Raw genomic sequence first — 16,284 nt, forward strand, 5'->3', positions numbered from 1 at the left:
GTGCAAAATAGTTAGCTGAAATGCAAGACAAGATAGACAGAACTGGAATACAGGCACAAGAACACATAAATAGGAGAAGCGCAGGAAGGAATGATATATTTAGGAATAAAAATGTAGCGTTACAGGAATAAAGAGGCCAGTATGGAGGATAAGCACACATACAGGGGATGTAGATAACCTGGGTCTCTATGAGGCAGGATCGTGGCTTTGGGATGAAAAAGTTAATAAAATAGATAAATGGGATATTGATAACTTTGAAAGTATCGTTTGGTTTAAGGAAAATTGTGAAACTGGTTGACTCATAAATATTTTATTGTACTTAAACTAGTACTATGCTTAATGATAGTCTTTTGTGTTTTTTAGATCATCTGGCAAAGAGATTTGCAGAGTGTCGGGTGACCGGCAAAGAGATCTGCAAAGTGTCAGTTGAAGACGACGGGAGGGGTCGCAGAGGTAGCAACGACTGGAGTATAACATGAAGGAGGTAAGTTACCATACTCTCTCTGCACATGTTACATAACTTTGAAAGTATCTTGTTTGGTTTAAGGAAAATTGGGAAACTGGTTGACTCATAAACATTTTATTGTACTTAAACTAGTACTATGCTTAATGGTAGTCTTTTGTGTTTTTTAGATCATCTGGCAAAGAGATTTGCAGAGTGTCGGGTGACCGGCAAAGAGATCTGCAAAGTGTCAGTTGAAGACGACGGGAGGGGTTGCAGAGGTAGCAACGACTGGAGTATAACATGAAGGAGGTAAGTTACCATACTCTCTCTGCACGTTACATCTGCCCCACCTGCAGTGCACACGGTTTTGTCCATTAGTGAACAAATTTGCTGCTGCGATCAGGTCTGGATTAGGCCCAGTGTATGATACTAACATGGTCCTAGCACTAGGGAAGACCTGCAGCAGATAACTTGGGTCTCTATGAGAAAGGATCTTGAGTTTTAGATAAAAAGTCAGTAAAATAGATAAATTGCAAATTAATAAAAATGAAAGTATGTATCAAAATGTGGTAGTATAATTATACACATACAGTAGTATGTCTGACCAGGAAATTCTGGTTATTTAGATCACCGTTTGACAAAGTTCTGGCTAAGAGATTTGCAGAGTGTCGGGTGACCGGCAAAGAGATCTGCAAAGTGTCAGTTGAAGACGACGGGAGGGGTCGCAGAGGAATTAGTGACTGGAGAATAGCATGCAGGAGGTAAGTTACCATACTTGTGTAATTGTGTGTGTGGTGGGGGGTATTGAGAGCACAGTACAAAACATAGGGTCTATGGTGGGGGAGAGCGGACAATACAAAACATGCAGAAGGGGGCAACTTGGTATAGCACATACAGATGGTGTGGGGGCATAATACAAAAACATAGAAATTGTGGCGTACTCTATAGGACATAAAGAGGAAGGACATACACTTTTGGGGGTTGCGAGATGTAGAACATACTGTAATACAGAAAAACAGGAAGGGTGGGGAGAGCATGATACAGAACATACAGATCGGGGGAAGAACAATACAGATCGGGGGATATAGTGAAATAGCTGACATTTACAGTATATCAATGAACTGGGGGCAGGTGTACAAAGCCTGGGAGAGTGATAAAGTGGAGAGATATAAACTAACAATCAATCAGCTCCTATTTGTCATTTTTCAAACACAGCCTGTAACATGGCAGTTAGGAGCTGATTGGCTGGTACTTTGCCTCTCTCCACTTTATCACTCTGCAGGTGTTTAATACATCTCCCCCATAGTATAACCAAATGATGAAATGGTACAGAATGGTATAAATTATGTGAATTGGAGCTGTAACAAGTGACTGTTTCCCTATCTTTACATATAATAAAGGTGACATAGTCCTTTCCCTAGAGTCCTTCTCCTTACCGCTCAGGGGGCCTGATTCAGATGCGGACGCAGAGCTGCTGTTGCACTAAGTGGCTTAATGCTTTTTCACTGTGCATGCGTGTAAGCTGCGCTGCGCACAAAATGAAATCATGCTCACATAGAGGATCCCATCGCAAAGTGATTGACAGGAAGTCAGCGTTTGAGGTTGTAACGGGGTTGGCTAACTGTATACAGGCGTGTCAGGTCCGTTCAAACGCCGTTCCATGTGCGTGAATAAATTACCCATTGCGACCTGTGTTGCTGCTGGAGAGCCCCCTGTGTCTAGGAGACTTGCTCAGCCTACGACTGCTCAGACTCACAATGCAATTGTGAACGGCAATATTGCAGCAGCGATCGCTTCAACAACCACAACTGAATCAGGCCCACAATTACACCATTATATTTTACTATTTTATCACATTTAACAACTAAGGGGGTCAGTTTAATTAGGTGCGAGTTTGTCTTACGACAGCCGCACTTTCCGATAGCCCCATAGGCTGAATCTGGCCATGAAGGGTGTGAGTTTGGATGCTGTTGAAACGTTGCAGCAATGGTAACTCACACCTAATTGGATTGATCCCTAAATGTTAGCAATTTATAGCTTTTATTATTTACTGGTCAAATTTCTTTTCTGAAGGTACCCACTAATTACTATAAGAGAGACCTTATCCCCCCAATGTGTGTATTGTATAAAAACAATGGGCCCTTTGGGATAATTGCCCTTATTTTAGGTATTTTCCATGTCCTCAGTAGTTAGAGTAACATATTTACATTTTACATAGAGAGATTTTTCTCTCTACACAACCACACCACTGTTTGCAGTTTGTCTCTCTGCTTGTTCATCCACTAACAATGATTTTTCATCTCTTCCCCTTCGTCTACACACAGTGGGTGATCCCTGAATAGCTGCCCTGGGAGGAGAGCTGCGGACACATGCTCCAAATGTTGGAACATATGCATTACCTATTAGGAGATGCGGTAAAGATGCCGGCTGTCGGGTTTACGTCAGTCAGAATACTGACTCTGGGATCCCGAAACTATTCAGAATCTCGACGTTGGAACTCCGAATGGGCAAGGATACCGACGCCCTTATCTCCACGATCATAGGTTTAGGGCTGGGCAAGGGGGATTAGGTTTAGGCATCAGGCACGGGGTGGAGGGGGGGTGGTTAGGCTGCGGGGGAGGGAGGGTTAGGTTTGCATGTCAGACGGGGGGGTTAGGTTTAGGCGTCAGGCGGGGGTTAGGGTTAGGCTGCAGGTGGGGGGAGGTTAGGGTTAGGCTTCAGATAGGGTGGGTTAGGCACCCCCCAGGGGTGGTTAGGCTGCGTGGGAGGAAGGGTTAGGTTTAGGCATCAGGCGGGAGGGTTAGGTTTAGGCATTAGGCACGGGGGTTAAGTTTAGGCTGCGGATGGGGGGAGCTTAGGTTTAGGCACCCGCGGGGGTGGTTAGGCTGCGAAGGAGGAAGGGTTAGGTTTAGGCGGGGGGATTAGGTTTAGGAGTCAGGCAGGGGGGTTAAGTTTAGGCTGTGGGTGGGGGGAGGTTAGGCTGCGGGTAGGGTGGGTGGGTTAGAGTTAGGCACCCCTGGGGGTGGTTAGGCTGCAGCGGAGGGAGGGTTAGGATTAGGCATCAGGCAGGGGGTTAGGTTTAGGCGTCAGGCACTGGGTTAGGTTTAGGCTGCGTGTGGGGGAAGGTTAGCATTAGGCTGCGGGTAGGGTGGGTTAGGGTTAGGCACCCCCGAGAGTGGTTAGACTGCGTGGGATGGAGGGTTAGGTTTAGGCAGTAGGGGCGTAGAGGGGGTGGTTAGGCTGCGGGGGAAGGAGGGTTAGGTTTAGGCAGCAGGGACGGAGGTTCGGATTAGGCACCTCCGCGGGAGGGTTAGGCACAAAGGGGGAGGTTAGGGTTAGACTGCGGACAGTCAGGGTGAGGGGGATGGGGAGAGGGAAAGGATTAGGCATCAAGTGGAGGATAGGGTTAGGCTGCAGGTAGAATGGGTTAGGGTTAAGGACCCCCGGGGGTGATTAGGCTGCAGGGGAGGAAGGGTTAGGTTTAGGCATCAGGTGGGGAGATTAGGTTTAGGCGTCAGGCGGGGGTAAGGTTTAGGGTATGGGTGTGGGGAGGATAGGGTTAGGCTGTAGGTAGGGTGGGTTAGGGTTAAGGACCCCGAGGGTGATTAGGCTGCAGGGGAGAAAGGGTTAGGTTTAGGCATCAGGCGGGGGTTAGGTTTAGGGTGTGGGTGGGGGGAGGTTAGGGTTAGGCAGCGGGTAGGGTTGGTTAGGGTTAGGCACCCCCGGGGGGTGGTTAGGCTGCAGGGAAGGGAAGGATGGGTTTAGGCATCAGGCGGGGGGTTAGGTTTAGGCATCAGATGGGGGGTTAGGAATGGATTAGGCTGTGGGTGGGGGAAGATAGGGTTAGGCTGCGGGTGGGGGGAAGTTAGTGTTAGGCTGTTGGTAGGGCGGGTTAGGCACCCCCAGGAGTGGTTAGGCTGCAGGGAAGGGAGGGTTAGGTTTAGGCAGCAGGGACGGAGGTTAGGATTAGGCACCTCTGTGGGAGGGTTATGCACAAAAGGGTGAGGTTAGGGTTAGATTACGGACAGGCAGGGTTAGGGGTTGGGGAGAGGGGAGAACACCCCTTATTCACCCCTCTCAGTATTTTCTGTACCGGGATCCCGACATCAGTATGACTACCACTGGGATCCCATGCGCTGGGATAGCATACTGACCCCTCTATTAGTACACCTCTTAATGCCCAGAGGGAAGGGCAATCCTGAGGCCATGGTTCCCCAGAGGTTTCCCCCCAAGGGGGTTTTCCTCTCCTGAGTGCTGAAGGATGACTCTTCGTGAGTCCAGAGGTGTAGCTTTTATGCCATAATCAATCTCATGCCTGTCCCTGCAATGTATAAGAAGTAAAATAATTGCTAATGCGATCACTTTACTTCTGGGTTTAGACCCCGGCTGCGCTAGTTCACATGTGCAATCGTCAGACTGCGTATGTGAGAGCAGACTGTAATGCAGAGGGATGCCAAGGATCCTTCTCCTGGGAATTATTGCATAATGTAGCCCACAGGCTACAAAAGCCATTTAGAAATGGCATTAGCTGCCGAGCCAAGCTCAGAAATACTTTGCATTCTGGAGCTTGGTGAGTTTCACAGTTTACCATCTGCCGTAGAAACTTTTGGTGGCTGCTTTTGTGTTCAAAATAGGAGGAACGCAATAGATATCTCAAATATCCATTGCAGTCCCCAATACATACATTCAGGGGCTGGTTAATATTTGTGGGCAGCCCCCAAAACCGACTGTTTTTGGAGATGTCTCGCAAATATTATTTATTAAATATTCCACTTAATAAACTTTTTATATTTTAACATAAACTAAAAAATCTTTTATGTATTCATTGACTGAGTCTCCTGTCTTTACTGAATGCTAATTTCACAGGGTCCGCAAATTATTACTGATTTGACTGTTACTCTACTGTCCTGCTGTTGCTCCTGGCCTGCTGTATAGCAGCCAGACATATATTTTATATATAGCACTCTTGGGGAGATGTATCAAGCCTTGGAGAGAGATAAAGTGCAGATGTCCAAACCACCCAATCATCTTCTGTCACTTATCTAGCACAGTACATGAAATGATACCTTCATTTGATTTGGGAAAATACTCAACTTTATCTCTCTCCACGGCTTGATACATCTCCCGGAAAATATCATGTCTTCCTTTCACTTAATTAACAAGTTAAATTAATTATTGTCTTGGAAACAGGGTAAGAAATTCACAGTATAAGGTAATGTTATAAAGGCTTGTCAATACCTCCTGGTACATTTACATTGATTTATCATTCACATTTCTTCCATGCCAGACAGGGGGCAGGGAACGTAAAGTGGCCCTGGAAATATATTAAAAGTGGCCTCATGTAGGTTGGAGAAAGTCAGCTCTAAGCGGGGCCCAACACAAATTGGGCTTAAGCAAATTGTTAGCATTACCCACAGTGGTAGTAAGCAAGGCTAATGCAGCATGGTAGGCAGTCACAGCACCAGCAGTAGGATAGTGTCACAGGAGGTGGAGATCACACCAGTGGGCGAGGCATTGCACTGGTAGGCAGTCACATTACCTGCAGGAGAATCATGTCACAGGAGGTGGAGATCACACCAGTAGGTGAGGCATTGCACTGGAAGGCAGTCACAGCACCAGCAGGAGGATCTTGTCACAGGAGGTGGAGATCACACCAGTAGGTGAGGCATTGCACTGGTAGGCAGTCACAGCACCAGCAGGAGGATCTTGTCACAGGAGGTGGAGATCACACCAGTAGGTGAGGCATTGTACTGGTAGGCAGTCACAGCACCAGCAGGAGGATCATGTCACAGGAGGTGGAGATCACACCAGTAGCTGAGGCATTGCACTGGAAGGCAGTCACAGCACCAACAGGAGGATCTTGTCACAGGAGGTGGAGATCACACCAGTAGCTGAGGCATTGCACTGGAAGGCAGTCACAGCACCAACAGGAGGATTGTGTCACAGGAGGTGGAGTTCACACCAGTAGGTGAGGCATTGTACTGGTAGGCAGTCACACTCCCTCCAACATGACCCGCCCCACTAGGTACAAAATGCTCTGTTTCTGAACTTCCCTCTTAATTTATGATTTCCATCACCTGTGTTGAACAAGTTAAATGATAAGAAAGCTGTTTCTTCACAGGTGATGGCAATAATAAATTAAGAGGGAAGTTCTGAAACAGAGCATTTTGTACCTAGTGGGGCGGGTCATGTTGGAGGGTATGCAGTCACAGCACCAGCAGGAGGATCTGGTCACAGGAGGTGGAGATCAAACCAGTAGGTGAGGCATTGCACTGGTAGGCAGTCACAGCACCAGCAGGAGAATCATGTCACAGGAGGTGGAGATCACACCAGTAGGTGAGGCATTGCACTGGTAGGCAGTCACAGCACCAGCAGGAGGATCATGTCACAGGAGGTGGAGATCACACCAGTAGGTGAGGCATTGCACTGGTAGGCAGTCACAGCACCAGCAGGAGAATCATGTCACAGGAGGTGGAGATCACACCAGTAGGTGAGGCATTGCACTAGTAGGCAGTCACAGCACCAGCAGGAGGATCATGTCAAAGGAGGTGGAGATCAAACCAGTAGGTGAGGCATTACACTGGTAGGCAGTTACAGTACCTATGGTAGCTACACCCCTATATATAACACATGTAACTGTGACAGGGAAGGTGGCCTCTCCCAGCTCTGGGCCCCATAGTAGTAATCCTTGCACCACCAGTAACAAAATGACGTGAACACCACTATTCTCTTATTGTATATATGATGCACTTCCCCATATCTACAGATTGTGTGCCAAATTTCATGGGACTACCAATAAAACCTTCTTAATGAGGCAATTTGTGGAAAGATGGAAGTTATTTTATCTAGCACAAGGCAGGTGTCTTCAGCACTTGCAGCAATAAAATGGTGTTTCCCTAGAAGTGCCCTTAGAGAACTGACCATACCCTTTGTGACATAGCCATGCCCCCAGCATGGTCCGTATACCACTGTGTCCTGATTTTACATTTACAACAAGTACATTAAAAATCAGGACACGTTTTACTTTTTAGTCACAGTGTGCTATTAGGGTTAACCATTGCTCACAGTGCTCCATTTTGTCCTTACTAGTAAAACCTGTCGAATACTGGGACAGAGGCAACCTGCTGAAGGCCTAACAGTTATGTGTGTGCACTACGGGATAGTACGTATATTATGTATACATCCAATAAGCAAAGGGTTCTCATATTCACTAGTATAATATGAAAGCATAACAGAATCCATTTTGATTCTAGCTAGATGATATAGCAAATTCATCTTGAACTATATACACACCCTGAGAGAAAAACAACTTTGTTGGCTGAGTATTGTTTCCAACTACGCACTTTCTAAAAGCTCATAGAGTACAGATGTAATTCCTAATATGGACACAGTTAAAGCTCACGAGTATCTTGTTAGTATTCTTGACAATTGTCCCAATATTGCATAACTCTATTGCCTAACATTGTATTCCTGAGGTATGAAATCATATGGGAGGAATATACAAAAGGGGCGTAACTGTGTATTATATAAAACTCATTGTTGATACGTGTATGTTGTTGTTAAATGATTTGACACAGGACGAGAGGATGTCCCTCTTCCCTGTATACGGGCGTGGCCCTTTGAATAAATAATAATTGATTTTTATAAATCCATTTTCAATTCATTAATTTTATCTAACAACCCAAACAGCAACAAGATGGTTAATTTAGTTAATCCAAGAGAATTCAACAGATGGGGGCTCGCAATCGTTGGAACTATAGATCTCGATCTCTTCATCAAATTCTCAAAGGGGTGTGCCAGCCAGCCAGCAGCTGATGATGGAAGGAACATCCCAAATCATTACAGCACTGGTAAGTATAGAATACCATGGTATGTGCTGTATTCCAGTACATGCTGTTTCTATACCTGCCAGCTGTCTGTGTGACTGTATTTTTTATAATATGAGAATTAGTGGAGAGATTGACAAAAAACTAGTAAAATAACTCAGGGACCTGTTTGTTGTTGCTTGTTTGTAAAATTAATACCAAAATTATGACCAAATCGGTTGAAGGACCAAGTAACTCGGAAATGATGATTGACAGATGCTGTTGCATGTAAATAAGAATACCAAAATTAATTCAAAGTTTGTATTTGGGCAAAGAAACAGTAACCGGGGTTTTTTTTCACTCTATGAATGATTGCGTGAATAAGTGCTTTGGACCAAGAGCCAAATAAAGTAAAAAGCACATAGACCACCTCCCCTTGTTAGTCAGCTACATACGTGTAAGAAGGGTACTTTAAATAAATAGAGTGAACAACCCGAGGTTATAGGGATTATATGTAATTGAGTGTCATAATATATTGCAATACTGAGCTACTAAGAGCTGCTGGTTGTTTTAAGCATAACATGAAATAGATTCACAAGCTTTCTATAGTGGGATGAAGTTTAATGGAGAAGTGTACATTGTGTTTTGGCATGGGACCAAAATAAATTATGTGATAATAAGAGGGATCGTGATGGTGATAAAGAAAGCTATAGCATGTTTACTGCAGATGATTGGGTTGATTAAAAACAACATTGTTTTAATACAACATAGTTTAATGCTAAAAAAAAAAAAAGGAACTATAGTATGTGTAACAGGTGTTAAGGGGGTTTTTGAGAGATGAATAATAAGGCCAGAGGTGTGAGCTATTGTTTCAAAAGACAGTAAAGTTTCTTTACTGATAGAAAGAGTTTATAGGAGTTTGAAAAATATTTTGTGTTTAATATGTGTAATGTTGAGAATAAAAAGTCATAATGTGACAAGGAAAGTTTAAAGAATTAAGCATTATTAATCTACAAAAGAGACAGGAAAGGCAGAATTTGAATCATGGCATGGTCCAATCGTTGGTTCAATAGTGGTAGAATTACACCTAAGCCTCTGCTTTGTCTCTCTTCTATATCATTTTTTTTGTTATTCTTTTTGGAATCCAGCAAAGATATATTATCCAGAGACTGATTCAAAACTACAAAATGATTTGACGATTCAAATGTGTCACACAAATTATTTAAACAGTTACAAGAATATCAAAAGCTGCAAGAACCTTGGAAAGATATTTAACCAACACGAAAACACACAGTCCGGCACAGGACAATCACTAAAGAGAGTGAAGACGGTGTTATGGTGAGAAGTTGCTTATGTTTTGGTTCCATTACAGATCGCATAGGATGGTCCTTGGCAAGTACCGCTGACTCTGATACAGCCGTTGCAAAGGCTGCAGAAGAAGGACACCTAGATCCATGAGCTTGCAATGAAATGAAAAGGTCAGAGACCAGAGCTTAAAGGAACCTAACACTAAAAACAATTGTATGGAGATACAATACAGAGACTGTTACTACTGTTACTACCACAGAGTTGTATTTGAATGAACCCTTCAATCAAGATAGAGATGATTATGATCATTGATAATAGACTATGTGCTTATAAGCTAATATCCTACAGAACTTTTAACTTTTCTGAAAGTATACAGGAGCGACGTTATTTATAACAGCATTAGGACTTAATTTATTTATTTTTCTTTGAAGAGAGAGCAAGCAAACGTGTGGTGTAGGCATGAGTACTCATCCATTATTGTGGATGGGAATTATTTCAATAAGACCCTTCCTTCCTCTTTTCTTTTCTAAGCAGGAAATCCAGAGGGATTTATGACTGGTGTAACGAACACACACTTTGAAAAACGTGGTTGTGAGTATTATACTCCACTTGAAGACAGATGTATAGATTAATGCATGGATAATTTAAATAATTTAGGATATTATTCTGAGGAGTATCCAGTCCAGCAATACCATTAATTGTTGGAAAGATTTTAAGTACTGCAGCTATATAAATTGTATTGCTAATCATTAATTAAGACTATTATAATTGTTAGATATGTATACATAGACACTAGCAGGCCAAAGTTCTCTATGCAATTTACATTTGATGTGATTACCAAAACGTTATAGAGTCGTGACTCGTGATAATAGTGAAACACGGTACATGTGTATAGATACAACAGTATCTCAAGAAAGAACCACCACTGGTGATAATATTAGCTACACATATCGGGTGTATTTCAGTTAGTGGAAATAAAATAGGTCAATAATACAGAAATTTTTTTTTATCTTATGTAGATAGAAAAGGTTGATTTAAGGGAATGTGAAAGGATTGTTACAATATACTAACCTAAGGTTTCTAGATGTGCTAGATATAATGAGTTAGGTATATATATAGTAATGGTTACATATGATGTTCATTAAAGTTTATGATGTAATATGTATTTTACTAGGAGTAGATTCAAAGGTTAAAAGAAGATATCATACATAACGGGGAATGGTAGTTGTCACCATGTCCTTAGGATATGATATATAATTGATTACCTATTAATTCTAAAAATGTTTGTTATTTAAGAAGATTGATTTAGCAATTTTATACAAAAACATATATTAACTTGAGAAAAGTTTTCTTGCAGGATGAACTATTCCTAAAAAGAGTAATTGACTCAGTAATCAGGAAACATGTTCCTGCCACCAGAGTATCAATAAAACCTCGAAGTGGTAAAGGTGGCTAATAAGTTCTCCTATGGCTAATGAAGTCGTGTGATTAATCAACTGGAAGTTGACGTTTTTTTTTTTTGTTTAAATTATTGCTAATATGATTGAACTTTATGATAGGATATTCCAGAACTGTGGACATTTATGATGATTCCAGGACATTGGACATGAACTATTACGATACCATATTGTTCTACATTTTTTTAATACCACAAATTGGAGGATATTGTTGATGTCCGGAAACAGCACTTTGAGCTCACTGCTGTGCTTATTTGACCAAAGACATTACGGATCCTGATACGTGTAATGCCAAGTATATAAAGGAGGTCCATGATATAAAAGAACGTTAACCAAGGCATTATGATATGGACTGGAAAAGATAAATGTTTAAATCCTAGTATTCAATTTCAGGATTAGGAAAATGTTTTTTAAGTATATTGTAGGTGATTGTATGTGATGATGTATTCTGTGATGAGGTTTATTCTTTGGTATCCCCGATGTGATTATAGACATTCATTTGATGTTCACTGTCTACAGGTGCGGCCTATGTTGTATTTAGAAGACTACTGTCAAACGCAGAATAGCAATATTACATGAAATGATTATTAGTGAACTATACGTTCCCAGAAATTCTCCTGAGATGACAGGGCACATGGATAATGTCCCTGATCAAAGGGTGGAGCTGTCGAATACAGGGACAGAGGCAACCTGCTGAAGGCCTAACAGTTATGTGTGTGCACTACGGGATAGTACGTATATTATGTATACATCCAATAAGCAAAGGGTTCTCATATTCACTAGTATAATATGAAAGCATAACAGAATCCATTTTGATTCTAGCTAGATGATATAGCAAATTCATCTTGAACTATATACACACCCTGAGAGAAAAACAACTTTGTTGGCTGAGTATTGTTTCCAACTACGCACTTTCTAAAAGCTCATAGAGTACAGATGTAATTCCTAATATGGACACAGTTAAAGCTCACGAGTATCTTGTTAGTATTCTTGACAATTGTCCCAATATTGCATAACTCTATTGCCTAACATTGTATTCCTGAGGTATGAAATCATATGGGAGGAATATACAAAAGGGGCGTAACTGTGTATTATATAAAACTCATTGTTGATACGTGTATGTTGTTGTTAAATGATTTGACACAGGACGAGAGGATGTCCCTCTTCCCTGTATATGGGCGTGGCCCTTTGAATAAATAATAATTGATTTTTATAAATCCATTTTCAATTCATTAATTTTATCTAACAACCCAAACAGCAACAAGATGGTTAATTTAGTTAATCCAAGAGAATTCAACAAACCCTTTCCAGTTTCTGTGATGCTTAGCAGCACATTGCAGACACTGACAAGCAAGGGCGTAGCTACAGATGGGTCCATGTTTAGCTTGACCTTTAATAGGATTAACTGAGACTGGGCAGTCGGATTTAATCCCCTGCTGTAACGAGTTAATCCCCTGCTGTATTTTTCCCTGTATTGTATTGCAGCTGAGAACAATAGATGAAGGGTTTATGTTAATAAACCATGTTGTGCCTAGGTGCAGCAAACTAGGCAAGATAACCGTGGACCCATCTGTACCATGGGTGCAGGGAGTGCAGCTGCTATTGGGCCCAGAGCTGAGAGGGGCCCACCTTCCCTGTCATAGTTACATGTGTTATATACATTTTTCGGCATTGGGTGGTACATAGGGATCCTTTCAAACTTTTTCCTTGGGGCCTGCAATATATCTAGGTATGCCCCTGCACCTGCTCATTGTAGTGTGGTATAAAATGAACTGAAGGGCATTTTAATGTTATATAATATGAACCAGGGCACTGTAATGAAACACAATATGAATGGGGAGCACTATATATCATAATGTGAATTGGGGGTACTGTGCGGCATAATGTGTACTAGTAGCTCTGAAATGTGACATAGGGTGAACTTAAGCATTACTGCGATTCATAAAACATACTAGGGCACTACTATGGGGCATAACATTAAATAAGGCTCTACTATGGTTCAGAAAATGAACTGGGGCACTATTATAGGGCATAACATGAACAACTGCTGCAGAGAAGTGTCTCTCTAGAAGCATTGGGACAGGGGCCCCTTCAAAATGTTGCTATGGGGCCCACAAAGTTCTAGCTACAGCCCTGCTGACTAGTGTCATCATTATTTTAAGGTGTAATCATAGATTGCTCATTTTACACGAAAAAAATGTGTTTGTTCTTCTTGCAGAAGACAGGCAGTCCTAACCCTATTTAACTATAGCTACCACAGAGCAACAATTGGCATACTATTCAAGTAATACTTACAGTGCCTACATTTATTTCCTCCTCTCCGGGAGATACTGGGAGAGGAGAAGCAGGTGGGCGGCGATGGAGGCGGGGACGAGCCAATGATGTCATTATGCCCCACCCACTACACTAGCAAATACCGCAATTGGATGGTATTTGCATATGGGCGGAGCTTCGATTACACAATTAGCATTTAATGGCGTCATTAAGACCCGCCCTCTCGGCTAGGAAGTGGGCAGAATGCGGGAGGGGTGTCCACTCTTCAGGGGCTGCGGGGGACTACCCGAGAAACCGGGTGTCTCCCGCAGAATTCGGGAGAGTAGGCAAGTATGATTCAATTTCTTAAATAATAATATTCCACCTTCATGCCCTAATGGTACATTTAATAGTAATTCCTGAGCCTGGGATGAAAGACTGAGCATGAGCCAGTAACTTCCATACTGAATTGCTCAACACAGACCTTAAATTATAAATTGTTTTGCCAATCACAGGAAACACACCCCTAGCTAATCTTATTCGTTCCTACCCACTAGTGTTTGCCCCAGAAGGAAGGGTTGCAATACTGCAGCCCTCATGTGATACTCAATTTGCAATCTGATTTCGCCATTTAATACAACTAAGTCTCAGGCCAAGAATGTTTCTATGTCCAGGGCTTTAAACCGAGAGGTAAGATTTGTATTATTATTATTTGTATTATTATTTTTTTTAAATAACAGTTGCCACATTAAAAATCCATTGTGAGTGTACAAGTTGTTTTCCTATAGAATATGTGCAGTTATGATCTGCTGTTTCTAAGTATTTTGCCAAATGAAGACCACCTGCATTTCATTTTTGGTCACAATATTCCACGCTAAGCACCCAAATTTTGATGGTAACGATAAAACACTAGCCACAAATATCTGCGAAAACTTGGAAACATCACAACCAAATATGCCTGAAAAAACACATGAAGCACACAAAGGACAACCCAGAACAACACACAATAAACATAAATGCTATGAAATGTATTTAAAAAATAAAAATAAAAAACACTTCTTTAAAATACACCTACAAACATTTACTTTTGGCATAAAACACCAGAAAAAGGACAAGGCAACCACAAAAAAACAACTATACAAAGGTTTAAAAAATACATAATTGAGAATACACTACATCAGGCCTGGCCAACCTGTGGCTCACCAGATGTAGTGAAACTACACATCCCAGCATGCCCTGCAACAGTTTTAGCATTCCCTAATAGCAAAACTGTGGCAAGGCATGATGGGACTTGTAGTTTTACAACAGCTGGAGAGCCACAGGTTGGCCAGGCCTGCACTACATCACCAACACATTAGAATAATAAACAAACTGACAACCACAATTAGCTAGAAGTCATTTCAGACAACTAAGGACAAAGCACAGATGTTGATTTTAATAAAAAAATTATAAAAAAACTCACCATCCTGCCTTGGCCGATCCGAATTCCGGACATAAGTGGCACCAACCACTTCTGGCGGAATGAGTGCACGCACAGGCTCCTCCCAATCACGGTAAGATGCACGGAAGGGGTGTCCATCCCCGGTTTGGCGGGCTGATTTAGCCTCCTTGGCCATCTTTGCCTTGACACAGCGCTTTATGTCGTAGAAACGCTTACGACACGTGTCCTCGGTCCGCCTCACCACACCCTCACTATTCACAGCCGCAACTACCTTCCCCCACAGAACACTCTTCCTGCGTGACGACACCTTTGCAGCATCATGGCCAAACAACTGCCGATGATGCCTCATCAGCTCCCGCACCAAAGCCATATTTTCAGCGTAGCTGAATTTTACATTGCGGCCAGTCTTTGCAGTGGTGCGTGGCTGCGGAGCCACAACACCATCACTATCACTGGAGGCCACAGCAACAACCTCCCCCTCCTCCTCACTAACCTCCTCCACCTCACTAACCTCCTCCCTCTCACTCACCTCCTCCACCTCACTCACCTCCTCCACCTCACTCACCTCCTCCCTCTCACTCACCTCTGACTGGGACATAATCAGGACAAACAACAAATAACACTGAGGAAAAAAAAACAGTAAACACACTCCTCCACTACCACTACACACCACACACCAAACACACACACACACACACACTCACAAACAATGACAATAGACGTGAAATAAAAAACAATGACAAAAAACTAGACAGACTTTTAAATAACTACACAACAAGTATGACAAGACTACTTACACACACAGTACAGCACTCAACAATCACAAAGAACCTCCTCAAAACCGCCAAAAACTCCAAACAACTCACCAACTCCTAACACACCTTCCTCTCACCTCTCCACTAGCTAAACCCACGAGGTTCGGACGGTTTGGGGCGTTTTTATAGTAATGTACACAGACACTCCTCCATCACGAATCAAACCAATCACGGACGAGTGACAAAAACGAAACTTAGGAAAAAAACGCGTCCGTGAACGGACAAACACTGCCGTAACCAAATGTGACGCAGTCGTAGAAAAACCTCATAACATGGCTGCAAAACCACTAAATCGGCCGCATTCTACCTTACAAAACCACAAATGACATCGACATCGCAAACCACGAAAAATACAAATACGACAGCTTAGTAAATGAGGCGTAAAATTTTCAAAAAGTTGCAAATACACACAGTCGATGTCATTCGTGATGAATCTCCCTCCAAATCGGGACTAATACGAATTTTAGTAAATATACCCCATTGAGAGAGAGAGAGAGAGAGAATACTTACAGAGGCGATTACCGCTCTTCGGCACGCCTCACCAGTCACTCCTCGCGCCGGCCTTTCCCTCTTCCTAACTTGGATCCCCCTCTGTACTCCGCTCGGGGGGGGGGCAGTTTCGCGGAGTGACGGGGTTGCGTCGTGACGTAACGACGCAACCGCGTCATTACGTGAAACTCTGCCCCGCGAGCGGGTTACTCGGGGAGAAATAGGAGGGGAAAGCAGGGAGCCACAGTTAGTGCCGCGGTGGGCGCCCAGT

General features: G+C 42.8%; 1 long non-coding RNA gene across 1 annotated transcript; it reads left to right on the forward strand.

The window, feature by feature from the left end:
* The first annotated feature begins 367 nt into the window (after positions 1–367).
* Positions 368–2,918, forward strand: LOC134889643 (uncharacterized). Its single transcript, XR_010171278.1, has 4 exons — positions 368–484; positions 634–754; positions 1,072–1,206; positions 2,770–2,918. It is a non-coding gene; the product is annotated as an uncharacterized LOC134889643 (long non-coding RNA).
* Positions 2,919–16,284: the final 13,366 nt, after the last annotated feature.

Source organism: Pseudophryne corroboree, chromosome 1 (assembly GCF_028390025.1).
Source record: "Pseudophryne corroboree isolate aPseCor3 chromosome 1, aPseCor3.hap2, whole genome shotgun sequence".
NCBI classification, from domain to species: Eukaryota; Metazoa; Chordata; class Amphibia; order Anura; family Myobatrachidae; genus Pseudophryne; species Pseudophryne corroboree.